Raw genomic sequence first — 5,827 nt, 5'->3', positions numbered from 1 at the left:
AATCAAGTGTAGGAACATGTTAATGACAAGAAGAATTCAAAAAGAAATATTTTTAGAAAATCATTTTACAAGTTGTAAAAGTCCAAAATCATCAAGAATGTGATTTATAAATAAATAACCACACTTTAAAGAGTAACTAAGCTTACTTAACATCATGCTAAGTTACTACAAGTTTTTACAAATTTTCAAGTTCATGAAGTAGTGTAAAATGCATGATTTTGGCACTTGGTAAGTATTGTATGAATTGTTGATGATTTGTGATGATTTTTAAAAGAAAATGATATGCTATGAAAGCATGGAAACCTCCATTTTTAAGGGGAAACTATGGCAAAATTTTTTTAAAAATTAAACACTTAGAAAAATATTCTTAAACAAGTGTTTACAAGTGTATTTTAACCATCATTTTCCATGTAAAAATTTGCCATAATTTTTGTTACAAAAATTACAAATATTGGAGGTTGTTTTTGATAATAAAAGTGACTAAATATGTATTTAGGAAAATATATATTTAGGTGTCACCATTTGTGTGATTACTTGTATATTATGTCTATTAGTTATATTATTTTAGGACTTGAAATAATATAACTCACCAAAATACCAAGAAATATAACCCAAAATATTACCAAAATCCCAAGAAAATAAATATATAATTTATACCTAAAATTTGGACAAACCGAACAAGGAATATAAACCACATGAATATTCCAGAATTAAATTCCTAAGTATATTTTGGTAAATGGTATTTTGGAAACCAAGAGAACGAAAATATGATTTTTATAACTACTACAACAATATATCATATTTTTGACAAGAAGAAAATATATATTTTCTTAAATAAAATTTAGAACATATTATTTTGGGGTGAACAATGGATTTATATATATTTCCCAGTTAATCTTGAAAATATATTATTTTTGATGGCTTATATGAAGATTTAATTTTTTTTTCCAAGGAAGAAATATAAATAATTTTTTATACATGTTTCTTAAAATATTTATTTATTTTAAGAATATATTCATATTGGTGATTTTTATTGAAAATAATATTCCGGAAAAATAAATACAAAATTAAGTATAAGAATACTTAATAAATACAATAAAAATACGTATTCTCGTACGTATAAATACACACTAGAATACGCCACCAATACCTGGTAAAATACACAAGTCTAAGAATACGAGTATGAATACACCCATACTTGGGGAAAATATACATTTATAAATACATAATGTGTCAAGTTAAAATATATTATTTTAACAAGTATTCTAAAAATTAATAAATATAATTTAAGTTAAAATATTATTATTTTAACAAATAATTATATACTTTGGAATAATACAAGTACATCAAAGATGTAACACAAAGATACTAAGTCATAACAAACAAGACTAAAAGTCGTGGCATGACCCAGCCGTCTAATAAACAATAACACGTGTGTAGGTTGTAGTATGGCGGAAGGATACATACTTTGGGTATACAGGAGACAGGACGCAAATCTGTGAGTTCATGTCCCCCTTTTCTCTTAACTGTTTTTGGATTTTATAACTCTCGGGGGTGAAATACATGTTACAAATATTTCAATGATTTCAAATGGTATGGTTAGCTAAGGAATGAACTGTTAGATCATGTGAGTGGTGGGTAAAACGCTTAAGACCATGAATCCTCGTAGTAGGACCGAGGGACATGAGTGATAGATCTATTTGGGTGTTGCGAGCCCCACCCTTGGGACCGGGATTTGGCCCATGAGGTGACTATGTCTTCCAGCCGGAAGTCCAGTACAAAATCTGCAAGGTTTGAGCCTTCCTGCACCTTGTCACACATATTAATGTATTAGCTACACATTAATTGATCTGTTCATAGATGCTTTCACACCTGATTACAAAGGCATACTTACAATTATTACAAATGTTTACAAGATTATTCGAACACATACAAAAACACATGAACTCGCTCAACTTTTGTTGATGTTTTCAAAATTACATGTATTTCAGGAAACAAGATGGATCTTGGGTGCATGTGTTGTTACAAGACATAAATTTCAAGTTTTGATGTCATCCACTTTTGATTTGTAAACATAACTTGAGGATTTGTTGGTTGAAACTTAATGACTCGTGTTTGTAACATTTTAAAACTATGTGTTAGTGCATTTATGTCTATCGCCTCCGTCAATCCGATTCATAGCTGAAATAGAAGAATTTACGTGCTTATATTGTAATAGTTAGAGATATCTAGGAAAAGGCAAGGTGGCATTTCTGTAATAATGAGGAATCTCATTAAAGCCCCTTGGCCTATAAATAGGAAGCTTAGATGTTAAGTTTAGAACTTTTGCCATTTGGAGATTTGGAGCTTAGAGGCTACAGAGAGAAAGTAAAGAGAGAAAGGCAAAAGGTGATTCGTGGTGCTTTGTACGATTTCATATTCATCAATAGAATTGTTGGTGCATGCATCTGTCGATTTCTTCTTGTATCGAGTCTTAGATTGCATTGTATAGATTAGGGCACGTTTTACGAGACAATAGGAGAATGTATGTGTGATAGCTGCTGATTTCGCTCATATGATCAAGTGTACACTCAGGCGAAATCAGATTAGCTGATTTCGCTTATGTGGACATGTTGGGATTTCGCTCATAAGGCCCTGTGTCTCTTGGAGGGAAATCTGGAACCTATATATAGGTGTCCATGAGCGAAATCACATAAGAGTTGTACGAATTCCATACCGAAGTGCTGCCGGTGTGAAGACTGACTGTAATTGTGTTCCAGTCAATACAATCAGTAGTTAAATTAAAGAATCAGCTGTTTCTTGTTATTCCGCACATGAAACAGAGTAGAACACCTCTGAACGACTCATTCGGGTCAGGTCACCGATCCTACAATTGGTATTAGAGCTCAGGAGGAGGAGTTCTACAGAGATTAGCTGGAATTCATCGAGATTTCTTTCTTCTACACCTTCTTTCATCATTTCAGAAAGTTTTATCGGTCAAAATTGGATCAAAATTTCACAAACTGTGCGTAATTGGACATAGACAAATCCCTGAAAGTTTGAGACCTAAACACGGACTAAAAATGGACAAAATTGACCTCGGACTTGAAATAATATAACTCACCAAAATACCAAGAAATATAACACAAAATATTACCAAAATCCCAAGAAAATAAATATATAATTTATACCTAAAATTTGGACAAACCGAACAAGGAATATAAACCACATGAATATTCCGGAATTAAATTCATAAGTATATTTTGGTAAATGGTATTTTGGAAACCAAGAGAACGAAAATATGATTTTTATAACTACTACAACAATATATCATATTTTTGACAAGAAGGAAATATATATTTTCTTAAATAAAATTTAGAACATATTATTTTGGGGTGAACAATGGATTTATATATATTTCCCAGTTAATCTTGAAAATATATTATTTTTGATGTCTTATATGAAGATTTAAATTTTTTTTCCAAGGAAGAAATATAAATAATTTTTTATACATGTTTCTTAAAATATTTATTTATTTTAAGAATATATTGATATTGGTGACTTTTATTGAAAATAATATTCCGGAAAAATAAATACAAAATTAAGTATAAGAATACTTAATAAATACAATAAAAATACGTATTCTCGTACGTATAAATACACACTAGAATACGCCACCAATACCTGGTAAAATACACAAGTCTAAGAATACGAGTATGAATACACCCATACTTGGGGAAAATATACATTTATAAATACATAATGTGTCAAGTTAAAATATATTATTTTAACAAGTATTCTAAAAATTAATAAATATAATTTAAGTTAAAATATTATTATTTTAACAAATAATTATATACTTTGGAATAATACAAGTACATCAAAGATGTAACACAAAGATACTAAGTCATAACAAACAAGACTAAAAGTCGTGGCATGACCCAGCCGTCTAATAAACAATAACACGTGTGTAGGTTGTAGTATGGCGGAAGGATACATACTTTGGGTATACAGGAGACAGGACGCAAATCTGTGAGTTCATGTCCCCCTTTTCTCTTAACTGTTTTTGGATTTTATAACTCTCGGGGGTGAAATACATGTTACAAATATTTCAATGATTTCAAATGGTATGGTTAGCTAAGGAATGAACTGTTAGATCATGTGAGTGGTGGGTAAAACGCTTAAGACCATGAATCCTCGTAGTAGGACCGAGGGACATGAGTGATAGATCTATTTGGGTGTTGCGAGCCCCACCCTTGGGACCTGGATTTGGCCCATGAGGTGACTATGTCTTCCAGCCGGAAGTCCAGTACAAAATCTGCAAGGTTTGAGCCGTCCTGCACCTTGTCACACATATTAATGTATTAGCTACACATTAATTGATCTGTTCATAGATGCTTTCACACCTGATTACAAAGGCATACTTACAATTATTACAAATGTTTACAAGATTATTCGAACACATACAAAAACACATGAACTCGCTCAACTTTTGTTGATGTTTTCAAAATTACATGTATTTCAGGAAACAAGATGGATCTTGGGTGCATGTGTTGTTACAAGACATAAATTTCAAGTTTTGATGTCATCCACTTTTGATTTGTAAACATAACTTGAGGATTTGTTGGTTGAAACTTAATGACTCGTGTTTGTAACATTTTAAAACTATGTGTTAGTGCATTTATGTCTATCGCCTCCGTCAATCTGATTTGTAGCTGAAATAGAAGAATTTACGTACTTATATTGTAATAGTTAGAGATATCTAGGAAAATGCAAGGTGGCATTTCCGTAATAATGAGGAATCTCATTAAAGCCCCTTGGCCTATAAATAGGAAGCTTAGATGTTAAGTTTAGAACTTTTGCCATTTGGAGATTTGGAGCTTAGAGGCTAGAGAGAGAAAGTAAAGAGAGAAAGGCAAAAGGTGATTCGTGGTGCTTTGTACGATTTCATATTCATCAATAGAATCACTGTTATATTACGTTCTCGTGTGTTCGGTCACGTTCGTGTACGGATTCCGCACGTCACACGTTCGGTTCGCAATCGTTTCGGAGTCAAAACCGGTCCTAACACTATGAATGGATGAACATCATGCTTTTATCATATAGTGGTTTATTATGATTGAATGCAATGGTATTGAACAAGTCACACATCGTACGCTTCCGCAAAAGTCAGGGTGTGACACGATAAAGGCTCAAAACTCACTTTTTGTGGAAAAGGGTTGTAGTGTAAAAATTGTATATAAATAGTCAAATTTTACAAAGATTTGTTAGGCCCATTTTTATAATTTTCTTAATTAGTTCTTTTTATCATGACGTTGTTAGATGTAAATTAATAAAAACATAATGTTTAGAACTTATTTACCCAACTAAACCAAGATAAGTAAAAGAAAAAGGATTTTTTAAAAAAAAAAGTTTGGGGTGTTTAGCGGTTCCAAGGCGAGTTTTGTGTAAGACTTGGTTTTTGGGACAAACGATTCAAGGTTTTAACCTCCCCCCACACTTAAATTACACATTGCCCTCAATGTGTCCCCAAAAGGATTTACTTTGGTTGTATGTATAAAAAGTACGGAAAATAACAAAAAGTTACAGTTACTGGGCACTGAACATGGGGGCGTGTTGGGTGAACACGGCTCGTGGTCAAGGTTCCAGTAACTGGGGTTTTCAAAAAACTTACAGTGAAGTGAGCACGGGTTCGTGCCTGGTGAGCACGGCCAGTGTCACTTTCTGAAGAAAATTTTTTGACATTAGTGGACTGGGCACGGGTGCGTGTTGGGTGAACACGGTCCCATGTTGTTTGTCTGTTTCAGGTAAAAATGCAGGTTTTTGACATTTGGCTTCTGGTTTCTGG

The sequence above is a fragment of the Helianthus annuus genome, chromosome 7 (assembly GCF_002127325.2).
Source record: "Helianthus annuus cultivar XRQ/B chromosome 7, HanXRQr2.0-SUNRISE, whole genome shotgun sequence".
NCBI classification, from domain to species: Eukaryota; Viridiplantae; Streptophyta; class Magnoliopsida; order Asterales; family Asteraceae; genus Helianthus; species Helianthus annuus.
This window is presented reverse-complemented; position numbering follows the sequence as displayed.